This window comes from Aquila chrysaetos, chromosome 2, assembly GCF_900496995.4.
Source record: "Aquila chrysaetos chrysaetos chromosome 2, bAquChr1.4, whole genome shotgun sequence".
NCBI lineage: Eukaryota > Metazoa > Chordata > Aves > Accipitriformes > Accipitridae > Aquila > Aquila chrysaetos.
Window position 1 is genome coordinate 7,888,989 of NC_044005.1, and position 22,776 is coordinate 7,911,764.

At 48.7% G+C, this 22,776-nt stretch overlaps 1 long non-coding RNA gene across 1 annotated transcript; it reads right to left on the bottom strand.

Annotated features, from left to right (window-relative positions):
• Positions 1-9,002: 9,002 nt before the first annotated feature.
• On the bottom strand, positions 9,003-11,658 carry LOC115337729. Its single transcript, XR_003922235.1, has 2 exons — positions 11,563-11,658; positions 9,003-10,192 (listed from the first exon to the last, which is right to left on the bottom strand). It is a non-coding gene; the product is annotated as an uncharacterized LOC115337729 (long non-coding RNA).
• Positions 11,659-22,776: the final 11,118 nt, after the last annotated feature.

The following is a 22,776-nucleotide window of genomic DNA, read 5'->3' on the forward strand; positions in this document are numbered from 1 at the left end:
TTAACCCCAGCCAGCAGCTAAGCACCACGCAGCCGCTCACTCACTGCCCCCCCACCCAGTGGGATGGGGGAGAGGATCAGGGGAAAAAAAAGGTAAAACTCATGGGTTCAGATAAGAACAGTTTAATAGGGCAGAAAGGAAGAAACTAATAATGATGATAACAATAATAAAATGCCAATAATAATAATAATAATAATAAAAGAATTGGAATAGACAAAACAAGCGATGCACTATGCAGTTGCTCACCGCACGCTGATCGATGCCCAGGTAGTTCCCGAGCAGCAATTCCCCCCCACGCCAACTCCCCCCAGTTTATATACTGGGCATGATGTCACATGGTATGGAATACCCCTTTGGCCAGTTTGGGTCAGCTGCCCTGGCTGTGTCCCCTCCCAACTTCTTGTGCCCCTCCAGCCTTCTTGCTGGCTGGGCATGAGAAGCTGAAAAATCCTTGACTTAGTCTTAACACTACTTAGCAACAACTGAAAACATCAGTGTGTTATCAACATTCTTCTCATCCTAATTCCAAGACATAACACTATACCAGCTATTAGAAAGAAAATTAACTCTATCCCAGCCAAAACCAGGACAACAGGTTTTCCCCAGTTAAACCTCTCCTGGGACATTTCTGCCCTCTGCAGCACCCTGGATGCCCCCAGCGTGCTCTGCTAGCAAAATGTGTCTGGGATGTGAGGTGAGAGTATCCCAGAGGCTCAACCCACCCTGAAAAGGGCCCAAACACCACACGTGGACATGTCCTGTGTCTCATTTTCCTCCTCCCCACAGGGCAAGAGGGATGGGGTCCTCAGGAGCACGATTCGTGGCTGCCCTCCTCGGGACGGAGGGCTTCAGCTGGTTCACAGGCCATCCCAGCCCAAATTTCGGATGTGGCCTCAACCCCCCCAAAACCGCAGAGGGAGTTTCACCCTTGGGGACGGTGGGCGAGTACAGCCATTGCTGTACGCCGGCGAGGCTGGCACGCAGAGCAGACGTTCCGAGAGCTGCAGTCACACTCCTGCAGGTAATTAAAGCTCCGAGCAAGGCAATTACGGGGTGCGGGGTGTATAAATAGGAGGTGCTGGGGTGTCGCAGGCTGGGGAGAGGAGCTGCTTGACCTTGTCGGAGAGTATCTGGGGGTGTGTTTGGGGCTTGCTTCTGCCTTTCTCACACTGCCTTGTACCCGGCCTGAGCCGCTGGGTCACCTTCACGGGCTGGTGATTTCCAGTAGCGGGTCGTGGTGGTCAGCACTGGACTTGAGGGATTTTCTGTGTCCCTGACTCACAAGTGTCTTCCCTCCCTGACAAGGACGCTTGAAGCTGCCGGAGAGCCTGGCCCTCCTCGTGTAGGTGTCCAAGGCAAAAGCGGACCCTGGAAAACCATGGCCAAGTGGGCTTTGCTCTTAGAGTCTAAGAGTTGACTCCAATTTTATTTTCAAGGACTTTTTCTCAAATTGCAATAGTGAACTAGTAAAAGATAATCTCAAAGAAGGAAAGGCGAACCCAGCCCAGGGCACTGAGCATCCCTCTCACATCTCAGGGCTTTTTTTCTTTTTGATACTGGTTTTATTTGGATTTTTCTTTCTTTTCTCCTCAGAAGTCAGCTGTCTGTGTGCCATGCTGACTTCCATCTGGATGAATCCAGCTTTTCTTACTGCTGCCCCACCTTCCCATCTCCTGGAGCTAGAGAGCGGTTGAGACATGGTATTCATGTGCATATACATGTTGTATACGGAGAGATTCTCTATTAATCTTAAATGCGCTTTGATCAGAAAAGTAATAACTTGCTGGCATGAATTACTTTACAAATTTTGCTTTTGTGGAGAGAAGCTCCTTGGCTTGAGCTTTTCCTTCCTAGCAGAAACAAGTTATATCTGATGAACTAACCTTGCTGCTTTCACTCACAAAGCAGTAATTTACTCTTCAAGTGGTGGCATCACAACTTATCATCCCCACAGCACCATTTATTCGGCAGCGCAGTCAGCCGGGAGGATAACGTGGGGTGCAAGCGTTGGGGTTACTATCTGCTCTGCACTGTCTGGCATGACTTTCCCCTTCTTGGTGTATTTTAGGACACAGAAACTAGCAGGGAAATGTTTTTCTTCATGTGAGGAAATTCAAGTCACCACAGGACCAAATTTATCCCACAGAGTAGCAGCTACAGCTCCCAGTATATCCAGTGGAAAATAGTTGTAGCCCAGCAAATTCCTCTTTGGCCCATACAGCTGCAGAGCTGTTAAATACTTGGATGTTTCCCTGCACAAAGCTCCTGTAAAGGCTTCCTGCAGCCTTGACTCCTCGCCAGCCCAGCCTCCAGGGCCGCCTGAGCCCAGCCAGGACTTTCCACAGAAAATCCTGTCAAAACCTCCCCAATTTCTCTGGTTTGTGTTTTGTGCAGCGCTCTGATGTGAAAATATTGATTCTGGACTTTAAACCAGCTGCTTTGTATATTCGACCAATTCAACGGTACCAAGGCTTGGCCTGAACTGTCCTTGTCTGGTTCCTTTTTTATCTTTTTAATGCAGCCTTAATAGTGCAGTAGGTATTGACATTAGGAAGAGCCAAATATAACGATGATGCAGCATAAATCCTATAGCCAGCCAGTATTGTCCGTCTCGACTACACGCAGCTTTTTTTTTTTCCTTTTACCCTCTAGATTGTATTTAAAATGGAAAACTTTAAAAGGCCATTTCAGGAGAATTTTAAGATTTATGCAGAAACAGGGAAAAGTCAGGCTGAGATCTTTGCTGATTGAAAAAAATACAAAACCCCAAGGAGTGTTTGCAGTACCACAGTGTTTCTATAGGCAATCTGGGAGGTGCTGAGCACTGCTCAAACTGGAGCCGGTGGCTCTCCCCGACCCCAGGCTAGGACCCTGCCTCACCCCTCGGTGCGGATGCGCTGCTGCTACATCTGCAGCCAACGGTGAGGGATTTGGTACAAAGGCTTCAAATACATGTGGCCAAATTCCTGTTAGCGTGAATTAACACTCTGTGAGCATCGGACCCGCTCTAGCAAGGCATAACTCATAACGTGGCAGGGGGCTGCAGCTCCAGCTCCAGCTCCAGCACCAGCTATTGCTTTGTTTTCTTCCAGGGTCATTGCGAAGGGCACATCCCGGTCCCTGTTACCTCGTAGGGACCAAGGACTTGATGGTGCCCAGCACCGTCAGGCAGTGGTTTTCAGTCTGTCCCGAGGTCTCGGAGGACTGGGGTGTAACAGGCCAGCCGGGAGGTTGGGGAACTGCATCTCTGCTTTGCATCTCTGACAACAACCTTTAGCTTCTTTAATTGTACTGTCTGCCTCCCTCCTTCCCGGCCTTGCAATCAGCAAATGAAGGCAAGTGAAAGGCATAATCAACAGCGTGTGGCTTTATAGTCTTCTGCTCTGCCTTTTGGGCTGGCTGCAGCTCGGCAGCCATGCACGGGGAGACGGGAGCCTGCTCCTGCATCCTCACCGCCTCTGCCTTTCTCAGGGTCTGATCCAGCCAGGGCACGGTTTCACTCCAAAATCCCCCCACAGGACCGAAGCATCTTTAATATTCTCATTATATCTGCTGATAACGTGAAGAAATGAGACTCAAAGCACGCCTGTCGCAGATGGAGCTGCCCATGAATTTCTGTGTCTTGTTTTTTTCAGCAATTTCTGTGAGAGCAAACCTTTCCACGGCATTGAAGCTGAAATGGTTTGTTACAAGGAGCTGAAGTGCATCCCTTGATTGCCGTTCACTAGGCCCCAGTCAAAACTTTTTGGTTTGCCTAACATTGGCTCAGCTCGTGCCTGTGCCTGCTCAAACTGTGATTCAGGTGGGAGCAGTGTTTGGAGGTGGTCTGGCCCCATCTTCTGCACCCCACGCTCCCCAGCCTGGTGCTGCCTCCTGCCAAGCAGCCCCGAGAGGGACTCTGGTGATGAACTGTTTTGGCAAAGCTGCAAATGATCCCACCTGCAGCTCCAAAGCCCTGCAGCAGAGAGATCCGTGCACCAAAACCCACTTTGCCCTCACTCAGCGGTGTCCGAGTGAGGTGCCCTGCTGAGCTAAGCTAAAAATTTAACCCTTGGATAAGGGAGCGTCAAAGATACATTTGCTTTAACTTGGAAGTGGTTTGGCATCTCTGAATCAAAACCTTGGTCCCACTTGGAACTGGGCATATTGTGTAAATTTTCCGAACAGCTGAGCGTCCATGCTGAACCATGGGCATCTCCCACCACTGCTCTGCTCCGGTAAAGGAGACACGCTGCACGAGGGCAGATGAAGAGCCAGCGTGCATTTTCTCTTCCAGCTCTCCGTGTGCCATATCGGCACAAGCCAGCCAGCAATTTTGCAGCCAGCCTTGAGGACAAGGCGTCCGCAGTGCCTGCCACCGAGTCCGGCTGGGGACTGAACGTCACGGCTCCCAGGAGCGGGACTGCCCGCGTCCGGGCAGCGCGGGAAGGCATCCCGACCTCCGCCGCCAGCTCCGTGCCTGCTTGATGCTAGAGGAAAAAAGTATTGTCCCTTGCCACCTGCAGCCTGCTCTTATCTCCACTTGCCAGCATCCTGTCCCCTTACTTGGTCCAAGTGTTTTTAAAAAGCCAAAAGGCAAAGCAGGAGGATAAAGGGTGGGGGATTTCCTCCTGGGCATGGCTCGGTGCCGTGGGTTGAGTGCCTGAGTGTGGCTATTTTGGACACAAAGCAGGCAGAGCGAGCGGTAAAGGGATGGCTCCTTTTGGTGACACGGCCACGTGTGCCTGGGCCCAGCAAGGGGCACTGGGGCTGTCTCTGCTGCCATCGATGGCATTTGTGGGGATGCGCTGGAGCTGGGGTTGATGTGGGGGGCCGTGCTGTCCCCCTCACCAAGTTTAGATCCGTGAAATCCAAAAAATTTCCGGATCGCATCCCAGTGTCTTATGCAGCTCTGTGGGATGGCAGGACCGAGGAGGTACCGAGGGCAGATCGTAGGCTTCCCGCTGAGCCTGGTGGCAGCTTCGTGGAGAAGCTGGTGGGTCTTGCGAGGCTGCACCCCACATCTGCATTTTGGGGGAGAGGAAGGTAAAAGATCCAGCTTTCCGTTTCCAGCCTCTTTGGCTTTCTTACAGAGCTAGAAAACACTGAAAAGAAAGTGTGGGGGAGAGGGAAGGAAAACCTTGTACAAGTGAGACACGGCACGGCCTCCGAAGCTGGAGCTGTTGTCTCGGTCTCGTGGGAAGCTGCTGCTGCAGCAGGAGCGGGTCTGATGCACACCGGGCAGCTTTGCAAAAGTGCCCTCAGGAGTGTCACAGGACATCTTTACTCTCTCCAGCTCGTCTTAAAAGGTGAGGAGCTGATAGGAACCTGCCTAGCACGGCTCTTCACAAGCACCGGGACGGCGTGCCACGGGCAGCCTGGCGTGGCTGCGGTTCGGGGCAGGTATCATACTACGTTCAGCTCACGCAGGGGCAGCGGGGGACAGCTGAACTTCGGCTAACCTGGTAAGACTAAAGCAAGATCAGCTGAGAAAACTAGCCTGCCTTTCGACTGCTGCCAGTCCCGGCAAAAGCCGGAGACGGAGCAGTCCCAGCTCAGACAAAACAGCTCGCTGGGCTTTGTTGCCGGCTTTTGTCTGCCTGCGGGCGGTTTTCCGCAAGGCTGGTTCCCCCGCTCCCTGTAAAGCTGTGCAAAACTTGCATATCGCCGCAAAACATGAAGGGGTGAGCTAAGAACCAGAGTTCACAGGTCACTCAAACTCAGCTTAAAAAAAAGGTGAGGGTTGTTCCTGTCCCCATACGGGGATTTACCCTCCTGGGGACTACATCAATACCCTGAGGTGATGAGAGCAGGGAAAAAGTCTTCAAATTGAAGAGCTTTTGGAGAAATCCCAGGGGCTCCAGGCTACTTGCTCAGGCCAGAGGAGCAGGAGAGGGCTAGGGGGGACTTACTTACACTTGGAAGAGAGGCAAAAAATTAAACTCCTCACAGTATTTGAAGCTATTCGTGCCCTGTCTGAGTGCTCTTGATGGGTGTCTTTCTTACAGCATTTGGTGAAAGGAAGTCTGAATCTTGTTTAGGCTGCCAGTCTATCCCGGCAGTTTATTTTTATCTGAGATGGCTTGTGACAGCGCAGTGGTGTTGCAACACTACAGTTCTTGTTTGTGGTTGCCCAGTCCTTTGCTACTGGAGTAAGTGAAGGGTCCTGACAGGGGCTCATTGTGCTAGAAAACGCAGAGATGTTGCAAGAGACGGTTCCCTCCCAAGGAGGCAACATCTAAGAGAAAAGACCTGCAAAAGCAGAAAGGAGTTGGCCTCGTGTGCAGCCTGCTGCAAAGCGATGCTGCCGTGGATCTGGGTCCTTATTCCAGCCCTGTAGACCCACTGTGGCATGAGCCATCTACCCCGACCCCACGTGCCCCAGCACCGCTGCGTGCTGCCCAAGTGACCCGTGGACCTTCTCCTTCGAGGGGACGGTGATGAGAGTCTCCTGCCATGGGTTATGCCTCCTTCCAGCTCTCCTTCCAGCCTTGCTGTTTCTTGCAACCACTAAGGGCTTGCACAACTCCTTAGCTTTCTCCTCCAACCCCTCCATGAGCATGAACCACACCTCTAAAATAGTTTTTCTAACTGCAGCAATGTCACCGCAACCGTATGAAGTGACAGCGAGGGGAGGCAACACGGGACCAGAAAGGAGACAAAGATGAGCTCTGAGGGCCAAAAGGAAATCTAAACCTACAACTCATCACTGGAACTAAACCTGTCTGCAAAGAGCAGACTTCACAGTTCAGCTTCTTACCTGGTGTAAGAGATGAAACGTCAAAGGAATAAGGATCTGGCCTCCTTGGTTACTCTCCCTTCACTCGCACATGCTTTACGCCCATGTAAGTCCATTAACTTCTGCCCAGGGTAATACAGAACAGAATGAGGTACCTGATCTGCCTCTTTTTAGGCAACACAACCTGAGATTATAGCTGTGCTAGCTTGGTATGCCGCGCTGTAAATCCCTACATGTTGGTTCCCTGTCTCCTCCTCAAGTTTTACAGGATGCCGACAGCTTTCTGCTTGTTTTATGATTTCATGGCAGTTGCTCGACACATCAATAAGAGAATTAATTAATCTTGGCTACAGGGTAGGCAGCAGCTCAGGCAGCCCAAGAGCAAACAAGGTCAGGATTTCAGCAACAGCCCATTTAGAGAACTTGCTGGGGCTCAAGCAGAGCAGCTTCGTCTCTCTGATTTCTATTTGGATCGCTGCTCTCTTGCCTTGTTTGCAAGTTCTGTCCTGTTGGCGAGGCTGATGTAAAGCCAAACCCAGACAACTACAGCAGATGACTCTGCTCCGTACAGGGAGTGAGGATTAGGGCAGGGGCAGTGTTTGGTTCACAAACATAAGTCACTACAAAACAATTTTTGACTTAAAATCCCTTTGCCGATGTCCCAACTTTCATTTGATGATGTTAAAAGGTCAGAAGGAAAATTAGAGCTTTTTTGCCCTAATCCCTTTAAGCGCTAAATTCATGGAAAGCAATTGAACCAACAATTTAGATTAAGGCAATAGCTTCAAATGATGGAGAAACTCTGATCCTCAAAGGATGCCTGAATGAAATGCGGCTTTTCAGAATGAGATTGGAATTGCCCTTGGCCTCCTGTTACAAAGATCCTCCCCGTTGGCTCGGTAAGTGAATAATCCAAGACTACCATGCTTATGGCAGTGCTCAGCTCTGCAACATGCCCTTAGATCACAGCAAAAGACTCTGAGCAGTAACAATAAATACAGGGGAAAAGAAAGATCTGTGTCAGACTGGCTCCAAATTAATCTGTTTCCCAAACAAATCATTACTGCTACTAGTGAATAGCGTTTATCAAGTTGATGCTGCTCTTCGCAGTCCTTGCTAGGGCTGAAATACACTTTTTTTTTCTCTCTTTTTCCCCTCCCTGTCTAGCCTTTTCCCAAACTTTCTCTGGATCTTCAGGGTGCAGTGTGAGGATGCCCTGATGGAGAGGTGAGATGTCCTCCCTCCATGGAAAGGAGCCCAGCGAGAACAAAGCACGGCAAGACGGCAGATGCAAAGGCGAACCCAGAAGATGGCTCGAGGGTGGTGTGGGTCCTTTCTTCCCCGACCCCCGGTCCCAGACCCTGCTCCATCTGAACGCCCTCAGCGCAAGCAGGCAATAATCCAACAGGCTGCGAGATGGTAGATAGGATCTTGTACAGTTTAGTTGGTTTTTAGCCAGCTCGTTTCCTTGGTGCCTCTGTTGATAGAAGGGCTTTTATTGCAGATACAAGCCTTAGCAGAGACAAAACTCATGTCTCCTCTTTTAATAGGAGAATTGACAGATATGACACTGTCAGCAAAATATATTTTCCATGTATGGCTCTGGGTAGGAAAAGAGCCCGTCCCTGCAGCTGTGCTTAGCAAGCAAGGGGAGGTCCTGGGGACAGGAGCCTGGCTTCATGCCCCCCGCAGCAGGGAGCACCCAGCCAGCCTGCACGGGGGCTGGGTGTCGAGAGAGGTGCCTGGCTGTACCCCTAAAACCAGAGCACCCCTAAGGGCTAAGCTGACGACACGTCCCGTCAGCTTTCCGGAGCGGTGCCTGCACCGCAGCCCCGCCGGCAGGGCCACCTCTGCCCACCCGGCTGGAGCAGGAGGCGCTGGGGTGGAGGGGTGGCTTCTCCTCCAGAGCCCTGCTCAGGACTGGAGAGGAGACCGTGCAAAGAGAAAACCATCCTGGACTTTCACACCGAGCCCGAGGGGCGATGGATAGCGGTGTGTGGATTTCTAGGGCACAATCCCTATAAACTGATCGGTTTATACTGTTGTTATTCCCGTGTGAGATGACCCTTTGTAACCTAAAGCACAAGTTAGCCGTCCCGGTGAAGGAATAAAACCCCTCTTATTAGCAGCAGTGACATGTTAAATTCCCACGTACCACTCTTGAATGGCAGTTCCAGCCATCCCTCTATCCTGACCCATCGGTTTCAATTTTCATTTTTTTTTTTCTTTAGTTTTGGATTTTCCTAGGAAATTTCTTGTCCTGAGAACAGCTCTGAGAAACATGTTTTCCATTACTGGTTCCTTCAGAAATGTTATTACTGGCAATAATACTTACAATAAGATTAAGTTTCTCTTGCTGGAAAATTCAGACACTACAAATTTTTAATATCAAAAACCAAACAAGTAATAACAAGTAATTTCCTAACACAATCTGGCATTGGTAGTCTTTCATGGGAAAATGCTTCATTGCAGTGTGTGTGTCTATTTTTAAGGAAACTGATGGCAAATGGGGTGAAAGGAAAAACACACAGGATAATTACAAACCCCCACTTATCAACCTGCTTCTAACCATTCTTTGGAGTGGTAGGTACACATGCAAAACATCGAACCGCTCTGTATTTTTATGCTGCTTTGAAGTGTGAGTTCCAAAGAAATTTTAACTTGCATCACTTCAGCATTTCCATAACTGACTAGTGCCGGTGTCTTTGGGCAGCAGCCACCATTTATCTTTCCAGAAAGAAGTCCAAAACAGATGACATAGTTGGAGATAACATGTTCTTAACCAAGAGAAGAGATGGGCAAAGGAGGGAGCTGTCAAAGTCTTGCCGGGCAAGTCCCACCTCGGTCCTTCTCGTGCACCCCGGGATATTCCCACGATGCAACCTTCAGTGATCCAGAGTGGCATCTTCGAAGCACAAACAGGTTCTCGGTTTGCAGAAGGGGAACTGAGATCCATGAAGTTTTTCAGAGGTGATTTGTCAGGGACGCTTTAGTTGGGGTAGGCTCCCTGCTTCAGCCAAGCACGTGCGTTTCACACTCCCCCTTTTCTTCTGGCTGCAGCAGATAATCTTGTATAAATCTCCGGAGCGATATGTGGCAACGAGAGGTGCTGGGTGTCGACACTCGGGAGCCTCTGCCATCAGCAGATGCAGGTGTTGGCAAGTGCAGGCGGGCTTCTAAAAATATCCTGCGTGCTTTATTCTTGTTTCAAAGGCCATTAAGTATTTCTGTGAGAGTCTTTTTCATCTTCAGCATGGAGAACTGCCTAATACTCCCACGCATCCTTTATAATCCCCTGAACCTCAGGTTCTCCCAAATAGGAATATCTGGGCTGCAGATCTGTGAAACAAAGTCTTTAGCGCTGCGCGGCAGCACCAAGTAGTATGGGCAACGAACCTGAATTTCTTCTCATTTCAGTTGTCCTTACAACATTGTAATTCTACCGAGTGCAGACTGTGGGTTTACTTCCCGTATCTGTAAAGAGCACAATCAACTCCAATTACTCTTCACATGAGCATAATCCGTGCACGCGACTTTTTAATGCAGAATATTTAGGTCTGCTTCATAAATAGCAATGAAGTGTCGCAAGGAAGTATCGGCTCACCCATAGGCACTTTACCAAACCCAGCCATGCAAAGGCAGGAGAGACCAAGGGCCAGCCTTAAAAACAAAAGCATGTTGCTTTTCTCTTGCTCTGGATCTGCCGCTGCGTTTCCAGTGTGTGTGCTCTGTCATTCCTAGCAGCCCGGGTGTTTTAGTCATCCTAATGTGTTTGCTTAGGCACCAACATTAGTGTCAAAAGCACTTAATGCAAAGGAAACTTCCCAGGAGTGCACCGGTCACTGCCAGAGCAATCAGTCTTGTGTTGGGTGCGTATACACTGTGCAGCGTTTACTACGGCGGGCTGGATAACGAAATACCCACAAATTCTGAGTGCAGCTCAGAGGTCTGCTTCCCACCAGGCCATCTGTGAAAAGCTGCTGTGCCCCATATCGCGTGCCCGCGGGTCCTCCCGCGCGCACATCAGCCTCCCATGACAACAAATCCGAGCCCAGGATGGAAATGTTTATTCTTGGCTGATGCTGCTATCTCATTTCGAGCTGATGATTCAAACCAGTATCACTAAAGCGGTGATACGGTGACAGCCCCCACTCTGGACCCTGTTCATGAAAAATCGTTTCCCATCAGGCTAATTAGGGTAATTGCAGGTGAGCTTTGGCCACTGGAAGCCCCTGGCAGACCCCTTTCCCAGCCCCTGGCAAACACTCTGCCTTGCTGCCCCCGGGGCTAGCCGGCGTTTCTCCTGTGCCCCCAGCTCTTTTTCAGTGGAAGCAGCTCGGTTTGGAAGCATGGCTTTAAACTAGGCTCGCCTGAACCTGGCTGTGGGTTTTGGGGCGGAGGATTTAGCCAAGAGCCTTCCCGTGTGACCCCATCTTTTAGTAAGCAACTGCAAGGCTCTGTCTTTGGGCTCTCCTTAGGCAAATGAAGAGAGACCTGGCTCGCTCGCTGCTTTAAGAAGCCATTTTTCCTTCATGATTTGTTTGCTGCTTTGATTATTTTTCTTTTTTCAAGTTTCTGTGTCTTTGATGTAAAGGAAACAGTTACGAGGAATTTGAGCTGAGCTGTGGAGGTGAAGAAGTAATTGGAGATTACATTTAAATCTGCTGCCAGAGTTTGGAAGGCAACGCTTAGAGTAATTTTTGTTTTCTAATCTCTTCTTTCCCCATTGTAGCAGAAAATGAGCTTTCTGGGGTTTCCTGACCATCGCATCTTGCTGGAGATGGGCGAATCCTCTCCGTGTCTATCTGGTACCTATCGGGAGGCACTGCTTCGCTCTCATTCACCTTCTGCAGATCGGCTCTGCCTGTGAAGGTGCCTCCAGCACCCACAGCCTTCCTACCATGCATGCTCCCTTCCCCGGGGGCAAATACTCATTAGCTGTAAAAAGGAAAACACAATAATAATATTAATATTTTAAAAAAAAAAACCACAAAACACCAACATTGCTGTAGCTCAAGTGGTTTTTTTTTCCTACGGGTTCCAGTGCCAAACCCTTAACGCCTGGAAATATCCAGAGCTAATTCATCTTTATAGATGCCAGAGTCACCCTAATAGCAGCTGAATCAAGAATACGCTTCCCTGCCCCTGCGTTGTACCTATACGTGGTGCTTATGGGCACTTCAGAGCCTGGCAATGAGTGGCTCCGACTCGCAGGCACAGTGGATATGGAGGGTGGAGGATCCCACGCCTGCGCGGGAGCTTTCCGGAGGGAGCGGGGAAGCGGCGAGGCTGGTTTGCTCTTCCCACATGCCAATTTACTGTAACACAAGGCAAGTCACCTCATACGCTATCATCAAAGTGGTGGTGTTTATTCCAGGGGATTTTTGGGGTGGATTTGCCTAAGGCTGGTGCCTGAGCTGGAGAGGCCATTAATTAGAGCAAACAATATTGACTTTCAACCTCTTTTGAGAAACTGAGGATCCCTTTAAAGAGGCAGATCCCTCGAAGGGCCTTGTGCCAATCTCCTCGCCGTGCCACGAGGGTCCGAGCCAGCCTGGCTCATCCCATCCCAGCCTGCACCTCCTGCTCTAACGAGGATTTAACATCCCCGCTACAAATCCACAGTTTCAGGACGAGGGGAACTGACTTTCATTCCACTTGTGTATCTGAGGAAGAGGGAGATCATCACAATTACTTGCGGTGTGAATATTGCAAATACTATCTAAATCCCAAATCCTAGAATTCTTTATCCAGCGGAGAAGGGGTGCGAGCTCCTGCTCCCCCAGCCGGCTGCCTGGGTTGAAGCCAGCGGTTTTTTGCTGCCAGGGAGCAGAATTCAGAGTATTTGGGTGCAGAGAGGATTTCTGCAGCGGCTGCGTCTCTGTCACCGTGTGCTTCAGCAGCTGAAATGCGGAGCTCCTCAAAGGGCACGCCATCAGATTTCCTGGCACGATGCAATTCCCCAGACCCTTGGCATTTTGCAGCCCTTAGAAAAGGTTTCTGGCTCAGGGCTTTGTTAGTGTTTGATGTCTTAAAAACACTAAGCAGACACTACTATCCTAATCCTGCCAGACTTGCAATGGAGCAGATATGTAATCCTTCATGGGTATTAAATTTAATAGCAATAAAGTATATTTAAGAATTACACTGTCAAATGTCTGCCTAAGCAGAGGAAAATATTCTTAATTTAAACTTCTTCAGAAATCTATTTCCAGTTGTTATTGCCTATGAAAGCCTCCCCCACGTGTGTGGGAGTAAAGACGAGAGAAATCAGCAAAAAATCAGCAACAGGCGGTCCCAGATCGCTCTTTCCGGACACTTGCGCGAGAAACGTTTCCCTGTAATATATGACCATATTCACATGTGTGCACATACTTCTATTCAACTGCTTTTTTATGCATAACAGCAGAGGTAGATGTATGCAGGGGCACCCCTGTGCTTAAGGAAAAGCCCCGAGCTGCGTGATACATATTAATGCCAGCTGAAGGATTTGGGGGGGGGGGGGGGGAGGTGTGCTGGGGGCTACAAGAGGGAGGAGGTGGGAGCCCTGCTACAGGCAGGATCAGCCAGCTCTGGAGCCATCCCTGCAGAGGTGTGAGCGACAGATGGAGGGGGTAGACTAAGGAATGGGGGGGCACACCCCCGAGAAGGCGAGCAGCAAGGAAAAGTCCCCGAGCTTCTGGGTTTGGATCCCCTTCAAATTTGGGAACCGTAGCTTGGATTTGCTTGGGGTTTGGCCCAAATGTGGGGGGCAAGCAGCTGGGTGTCCCAGCTGAAAAGCAGGTTTCTCATCAGAGTAAACAGCTGAGTTAACTACCTAATTTAACAATAATTTTAGCAAGTGATTAAAAGCTTTAACTCAGTCTCTACTATTGGCATGAAATGGATGCAAGGTCCTTTGGCCGGGAGCCCCGGTGCAGGCAGGGGGGTGAGGTGGAGCTGCTGCGGTGCTGGTACCCAAGGCACAGCTCATGCTGGGGGGGGGGGGGGGGGGGGGGGGGGGGGGTCCTACAGAAAAAGGCTTTTGTGAGACCTCAGGCTGAAAAAAAAAAAAGAGGAAAAGCCCAGCTACCCTGGCCGTGAGCTACGTGGCAGGATGTGGTGGGCAAAACATGGAACGTTTTGTTTCAGATGCTGAGTGACTGTTCTCCAAGGAACAATTCCCATCTTCCTCTCACCAGCCATGGCACCAGGCACCAGGAGTCCGGAGCGGAGAAGCGCTTCAGAGGTGGGACCTGCTGAAATCCAGCTCGTCTAGAGCCTGTCGCTTCCTATCAGGACATCGCACAAACAAATCCTATCTGACGTGACTTCCCCCTCTCACCTCCGCTCGCCGCCCCCCCCAGCCCGCCTGGTAGACAGGCAAACACAGGTTTTGCTGTGAGTTACATGAAAACTTTTTCCATCTGACAAAATGAACCCCGTGGTACCACCCAGACCCATCTAGCAGTCCATACAGGAACTGCCTGAGACCACGGGCTAATTAAGGAGCCTTTAAATAGTTTCCACCAGTGATATGATAAAGTGCTGACTCTCGAGATGAGGAAACCTGGAGAAAGGTGACAGGGTTTTCCATGCCACCACCCTCCCCTTTCCTCTCCTATGACCAGCTATCGGTGGCTGCCTTCCAAGGAAAACCGCTTAACGCCGCGGCAGTGCCGGAGATGCTCCTTCCCTGTCGAATGCATGGATCATCCCCTCCGCGGGCTCTGGATGCTGCAGGGGGGACCGCTGGCAGCAAGGGGCTGACCCGTTTGGGGTCGGAGGCAGCTCAGCTGGGTTTGCTTAGTGCCGCAGCCCGGCCCCTTCATCTCAACGGGGTTTATTAGTATCCGACCTGTGCCCGGCCAGCGTGGGCATCTCCAGGCTGCTCGCCTCCCTGCTGGCTCCAGCCTGCCGGGTCTCAGAGGCTGAGCCTGCTCCAACACGCTCCGCACCGAGAGCCTACTGCAGTTTGCAGATGACTCCCCTTAAAAACCTGGCGAAGCGGGTGGGAAATTCCCCCCCTGGGCTGAAGTAGGGGGGCCAGGCTCAGCACTGAAACGAGTTTCAGTTTGATCCCGATTAGAAGAGGGCAGGAAGAGCCCGAGCCAACGCGGCCCCTGTTGCTCTTAACCTCAGATGACCCCATGTGAAAGTCCGAATGCTAAAGCCCCGCGGCCACACGGACCAGCGGCTCCTGGCAGCGTTCCTCCATACCGACCCACATAAAACTCTTCTGGAAACAGTCTGGGATCCCAGCGAGGAGTTTTCTCTCCTGAGGATGGGGCACTGGATGTATAATAAGTCTTTTGCTGTAAAGTGAGACTTTATGGGGACAACTCTTTGTGGGATTTGCAGGTGCCTTGTCATCTTTCAGGCACGTGCTGGAAAACCATCGCCTAGATAACGATGCTGGGTCGTTTTTAAAGCAACACAGGTATTGTACTTCCTACATAAAATACATACCCCCTCGGAAAGCATTTAGTCTATACAGTTTGACATTAGCCAAAACCTGTGAGATAGATAAACATCTTTTGGATGGAGAATTTGAGCTGAATTCCACTGTGGAATAAGCAGACTGAAGGCCCCTAAACTTGTTTTTTACAGATTTAGAAATGTGTGATAAAAGGTACATATTTCTGTGGCTGAGTCACCCCTTGCAAACAGAGTGTCACATTAATGTTTGCCTAGAAACACCTTCCCTTGGAGCAGCCAGCCTTGACCCTTTCAGACAGCGTGAAAAACTATATATATAATTTCAGTGGCTTTTTGTACTGCCTGACCAGCTCCCAGAAGCCACTTAGGAGCTGCCTTCCTCTTGAGGCAAGGACACAAACAGGAATTTGTATTATGTCTTCGACTTCCTCTTAAAAGGTAAAATTGACTTTTTTAACAAATTAGAGAGGTTGGCTGATCATGGACTCTTCTGTGATGGATGCTGTCTACCTGCCGACTGATGAAGGCTGTAAATCTGTTCCCGATGGAGCGACACTGATTTACATGGGCTGAGGACTGGGACTGTCAGATTTATGTTAGACAGCGTGACTTTTGACTCCCAGTTATGTCCCGCAGAGTGAGGGAGACGAAAAACTCACCCAAGCAAAGGCGGCTGCTCGCCTCCATGTCTGTGGCAGCACAATATTGGCCTCTTAATTTCCTACTGATTAAACTGTAGAAAAACAAAATCTGCTTTGCCTGGAGCGATTTGGCTTCTGCTCAAAAGCTTTCTCATCAAAATGAAATATCATTTGCTGTGAAACCGCTAGCAGGAGGATAAATGTAGCTATAAAAGCAGCTATTTCTAAAACCCAAGTGGGGAGCAGCAAAATGCTGTAATTTAGGGGGAAATCTCTGCAAGGGCTCTGGAGGGCAAAACTTCTTATAAAGCCCATGTTTCATCAGCATTGTCTAGTTAGTGGGTTTGTTCGCTGCCCACCATGCAGATACAGAAGCGTTTTCTTTACTAACATCTCTCTTGACTTGTCTGAAGGATGAACTGGTTGGCGTGGGGCTGGCGGGACCCTGCAGTTTGACGTCGATGTCCCCAAGCCCGGAGGTGCGGTTGGTGGCATCTTGTTGGGAAGCACAAGGCAAGAAATGGTGGTGTAGGCTCTCGAATACCCAGGTACTGTCATCAGCAGGGCTTCAGGCTGGACAACAAAGTGCTAGTGAAAGAAGCAACCTATATAATCCCATATAATGCCGAGTAAATAGCAGGTTGTTTTAGTCCTGAGAAATAGCCACAAGAGGGAGATGTGATTGGATGTACCAAATCTATGTTTTTAATAGGCAGAAATATTGAGGAATTGAACATTAATTCAGAGATCACTAGGAGCCCAGGAAGAAATTTCACTGCGGGAGCCTGCAGTTTTGGGGTGATCAAGAACCTGAGCTGAATTTAGGAGGTACTTTTACAATAGCAAAATTATTCATGATGATTTTTTTCTCTAAAATTTCCTTAGTCCTAATGAAAAATTGTGTTTTCTTGAATATTGCCTGAATTACATTAATAATTTTGAGTGAAAAAGGGGAAGATGTCGACTTCCCCAAAACCCTAACAAAACAAGGAGTCAAATTTTCATTTCAAGTTGATTTAAAATAAATTTTTGATCAGTGAACCAAAAAATCTCTCATTCAGACAGCACAGCTGTAATTATCTCACCCTTAAGGGCAGACTGACCGAGTGATGCTGAAGCATTTTGGAGCATGTTATGGAGATGACTTGAATCTGCTTCCCGCAGTCTGTGCTTTAGTTTTAAAAAAAAAATGTTTCCTGAAAACCATCAGTCTATCACCTTTCCCCTGTCTGAGAATCATTTCTACTAAAAATAAACCTCCTTATTTCTCCTCTCCCTCTTTTTCCCCTCATCCCCTACAAATCCAGACTATCATACTAAGAGCTCTGTAGGGCTGAAAATTTAGGAAGCATAGCCAGTACTGTGGATTATCCCTTTAAAATCATCTCTACGCCCTTTAAATCATCTGACTGTGGACTGTCATTGTAACAATGGGGAAAACCAGCATTTTTTTCTCCTCTCAGAGCTGCTTCTGTTACGTAACTGCTAATACAGTATCTGGCTCGTCCAGCCCATCGGTCCTTGGGGCTTTTAGACCTATTTACACACAAACAGACTAACATCCATCTGAAAGTCATCTCAGGCACAGAAAAGTGATCCTTTTGCCTCTCTAAAATAACAATCCTTTTCTGCAGGGCACTGAATAACTGTTTCGCAAAGCAAGTGCCAGGTTGGTGCTTAGATTAATCTGCTTAGATCGACTAACACAGTTGTGCAAGAGTAGAAAATACCCAGTCAAGTAAATTACATCATCCAGGGAAAAGCTATTCTAAAGAAAGCACAGTTTATAAGCCTGAGCAAAATCCTGCTCAGTTAAACATTTACGTATATTTACAAGCAGGAGCAGAAGCTCATTTCTTTCCTTGTGAAGTGAAAAAAAAAAAAAAAAAAAAAAAAAAAGAAGGGATCTTTGAAGTTTTGGCTAATAGAAAAGATTCTGACTAAATTAATCACTGGCCAAGATCCAGAAAGAATTAAAAACCCATTATAATTTTTCTCACGTTGGTAGTACCAAGTAGGTAAAGCCCCCAGTCCAGAAGAAAGGAGGTCAAGGCATTGCATAGCATTGCATATAAGAAGTGGCAAGTCCCTGGCTAAAATTGGGGCTGTCTTTGAAACGTTGCATTGCTTCTACTGTCAGACCATCTTCGTAACAACTTCCATCACTTGATGCTTCATTAAAATCTCTTGTTCTCTCTGCAGTCTTAAATATGAGAGGAAAAAAATGGTTCCATTTTTTTTGAGGGGATGAGGGAATTTAGAGGCCATAACCACATCTGGATTTAAACATTTAACTCCTGCTGACTTGGTTTTTATTGTCCCACTTTTAGAAGTATTTTTAGTGGAAGATCTGTTGTCGGTGATGAGACCTGAAAACAGCTGATGGTGCAGCGCTTGGCCGCGAGCAGCTCTCAGGTTCAATTTTCTAGGTTGGTCCCCTGAAAGCACTCGCCAGAGGAACTGTTCAGGTCCTAGCAAAATGAAAGGTGGGATCAAAACGTAAGGTTTTGTCTTGTGATGGGAGCTGGGCTGTTGCCATCATCCCCGGTGGCAGCACGGAGGTGAGCTCTCACTGACAGCACCCCGCTCAGGCGTGCCCTCGGGAATGACAACCCAGCGGGCGAGCACCACAACGGCCCCAAAAAAGAGGAAAAACTGCCACCGCGAATGTGTGGAAGGGTAGCAGAGAGCGCTGGAGACAGACCAGATGTTGGGGTCTCCGTTACGTTCCCTGGACCAGAGCCCGTTCCAGCCACCTTCCAGCCCTTGCTGGCAAAGCCCAGCATAAGGCGGCAGCGTGCTGGAACGGAGCGGTGGTTGTGCAGTAACAGCTAAACACAACACACGGCCACGTCCACGGGGGTCAAGCTCCGTGCACAGACCCCTGAACCCAGCCTTGGCGGCCACATCATGCCTCTGTTTTGGTTTTGCTTTTGCAGAAAGTACTGCGTCATACCAGGAGCTCTGCTTCAGCTTTCTGAGGTTTTTCTTGAAAGCTCTCCTCTAGCAAAGCTCCTTGCCGTGGTTTGAGCCTTAGATTACGCTTTGGGCCCAAATATGCAAGTGTGTCACATGGGGAATTCCCACGGAATGGAATAAAAGTATATAATGTGGTTGGACTAAGACCATATTTAAACTTGGTGGCTTTTTTTAGCCTTGGTTGAACTTCAGCTTGATAGAAAATTAGATTTGGGTTCAAATTATTCTTTCTTTCTCTTCTTCCTCCCAAATTCATCTCATCAAGCCCCCCTCAGTTTTAAGAACTCCTAGATATTCCATTTATATTCATTTTATTTTGGAATAACTTTTGCTTGCTACCTTTCCCTCCCTTCTCTCTTCATCCTCTTCTTCCAGCTTTTTTCTGTGCTCTTGATTCACCTGAGCTTAAACTCACGTGAAATAAGAACAGGCACATTAGTGACAAAAAAGGATAAAATCTCTGCAAATGTAATTTAGCCTTTATCTGCCTGACCGTGGCAGCAGATGGACTATTAAGCTAATGTGAATTTTAAAACTAGGTATTGTATGTTATATATTGGCTTCTACAGTGTGTGCATGTGATCAGCTGGGGGCTGAATGGATGATTCATCACTATAAGACTTAATATTACTCAAGAGTTGAACTGGGCAGCATTAATCAGGTTCTTCACACCTATTGCCCTGCCCTGGCCTGCTTCTCTCCAGCTCTCCTCTAGCTCCTCCTTCCTGCTTATTCACCAGTTTGATCTCCCAGGTACTCTCAGATCTAACTTCATACCAGCGCTGCAGATAACCACATCTATCCAACGTGTAAACACAACCATATACATGTCTTTGCAGGGTGACGGTCATAATATCATGTACATATTATTATGTGTATCACACAGAGTCCTTCTGTTCATAAGAATGAGGAAAGTCCTTAATAAGCGTTATTATTGGTATTTAGCGACAGTCTTGTCACTGGCGTAAGTGTTCCTAGGTAAGCGTATATTAAATGCATAGTTAAAATCCTCAGTCTATTTTTTCTATGTTGCAAATGAGCTGATAAATGATTGCAGCCTGTTGGGATTATAATATGAATTGACATTCAAAAATAAAAGTTCCAACTCCATCTGTTTGGGTTACATAACTCGTGATCTCAAGCAATCTCAGAGGCAGGATTTTCTGCATAAATAGTACAATTTCCAGTAAGGAGATTAAGGCTTCTTTGCTGGGAAAGGAAGAAATTACCAGAAAAGCTGTCATTTCAATGAACACAAATAAATCATGTTCCAAAATACACAGGAAGACACATTTATGTCATTGAGTCCCCCTGCCCCAGCTGCTCCCTCCCCACCTGTCACAGGGAGCAGTATTTTGCCAGAAAATACCATTCATCTTTTAAGCAGTTATGAAACGCGGTCAGCTATATTTTCTATGTATGTTAACTCTTTTAAAAATCAGTGCCGCTATTAATATTGTAAGTTTTTACGGTTTTAATCCTAGTGCCTTTTTTTAATATCCGGTGGCTTTCCGTAATTGCGGGACTTCAGTAAATCCAGGCGTTGGGAAGCATAAAATATATTCCACAAGTATAAACAGAGGCACTCAGAGCAGCTACTATACGGCAGCCTGACAGCGGATCCGGCTCCGTGTGACGGAGAGAAAAACTCTCCCCCAGCGGCTGACAGTGCCATGTCTGCGCTCTGCGAAAGCACGTGAGTTTTTAAGTTAAAAAAAACCACCCTTTTTTTTTTTGTGTGAGTAAGGAGAAAACTCCGTGTTTGGCCTATTTCTGCAGACAGACGGGAAAGTGTTTCTGCAGACAGACTGTTACCACACGTCACATCCTCCAGAGGCAAAAGATCCCATTAAAAGGCTGCTTGCAGAAAGCATTTATTAAAGCAACCTGCAACTTTCCTGATGGCAGCGAAGGCAGCGCTGCTCCAAAACCAGCAGCAGATAGCGAGCAGCTCCGGACATCTGCCCCAGTGCAAATTCTCTTTTCTAGAGAGGAAAAAATTAGCGGAGCCCACCCGGGAAAGCCCCAGCTCGGGCTCGGGCTCTGCGCAGGACTGGGGGGGTCGCTTCCCCAGCGCTGCCCAGACCTCTACCAGGCTGTGGGCTTTCACCTGGCTCTCTCCAGTGCTGCTCCCGTTTCTGCCCCCAATTTATTTTTTTTATTGCCTGCTGCAGCTCTCGTGTACCCAGACTCCTCTGGGTTGTGATGGGAATTTCTCATCTTTTATGTCTAGGGTAAAGTTTTGGCACGGACCGAGCCATGGCTTCTCAGCAGATCCCTCCCTCCTCTCCCTGGTGTCTTCTCCTTGGAAAACTGAGCGAGGCTGGTATGTGGTTAACAGGAAATGTTGTGCTGGTAGCTCCCATTTTATTGCTTGTGCATTACCATCCCTCTGCTGAAACCACTTCGTGCCTGAGTCATGTGTTTACCATCCCTGTGCTCTCCAGCCACCTCCATCCTTTTACCCATCCCCTCTGTGGTTTAGGAGCTCGGGGACCTCCAAGGACAGCTCAGCAGGATGCCCTGGCAAAGCCTCCCTCTTCCCAGGCTCACCTCTTTGCTTTTCCACCAGAACGGTGTGTGTAAACAAGCGAGGAGGCCCTCACCCTGCTCTCACACAAGTCTCCAGGACTTTAAAATAACTCCTTATCTCCTGGTTTCATCACAGGGGAAATGCACTTGGCCATGCTGATACGCAGAAGAAATGGAACAGAGCAGCTTGCCTGGAAGCTCACGCGCTCAGCAGCGTTAGCAAACCGAGTCAAACTCAACGTGCTTTGGAGAAGTGTCCCGTTTTGTACCCGGGGAACCGCTGCTTACGACCTGCCACAGCAAAATGTCATCGAGGTGACTTGGGAGAGCAGAGATTATTTGTGTAGGGGAGGGATTACAGAGTCAGAGCCTTCTCGCTGCCCGTCCTCCCCTCTTCCATGCGCATCCCCTCAACTCGAGGGAGTCCCCGCTCTGCAGGGGTTATCACACCTACGTCCCTCCCCAGGCACCACAGACGATGGTTTCCCATCAAAACCTCTTTGCCTCACCTTCACAAAAACCCCACTTGAAACCGCTGCAGGCTCAGCGAGGTAAATGGAGACACGGGTTTCCATGGCTGGTCCCTATATTCCTGGTGATAAGCTGAATATCGAAAGGGAAAGCCCCGGGTTTCCCTGCCCTGCCGGGCTCTGCGGGCAGCACATGGAGTGTCTGCACGGGTGCTGCAGCGAGCGCTAACCGGAGAGTTGCAATACGCCATCGCACGTATGATGGACTACAAATGCTTCCCGTTATCCGAAAGGAGAAAGGACAACTTCTGGCCTGGTCAAGCGGAGAAGAAATCGGCCTCGGAGCAAGGGACAGGGACGGTCACCTGAACCCAGCCCCATCTGAAACCGCACGCCCCACAGAGGCTGCAGTCACTTTGTAAAGGTCAAAATCATATTATAACGGGCCGTGAACTCTGACGTCGTTTCAGAGTGACTGATCGATATTCCTGGCACGGGAAAGCAGCCAGCGATGAGGCAGAGTCCCACTGTCACGGCCAGGCTTGGCAGCACCATGTGGTTTGCGAGCGAGTTTATAATACGGAGTTGCTAATGTATTTAAGCTTTAATTGCTGTTTAGCAATGGGGCGTTTGGGAGGAGTCGCCCAAGCAGGAGAGATTAGAGAGAGCCAACAGAAGAAGAGATACTAATCGATGAGATTGACTTTCTCTGGTCAGATATGTTAGCTAACTCCAGGAAATTATATTTTCCTCATACTCCTCCTATGAGCCTGCAAGAGCTTGGCCTGATTTCACTGACACCTAGCACTTCAAAGCTGGCCACATCCAATCTCAGGAAGCATACCTGTGTCTGACACAGGCCATAACCCTGTGACCAGCAGCTACCTCTGCTTAGCAGCATTTTTTAGGTGAGCATGCATACGCACCAATTAAATACTTACACTGAGATGTGCAGTTTTATAATTGATTTTAAAAAAATAAACTGGTCGCGCTGTCTCAGACACGACAGAGAGAACTT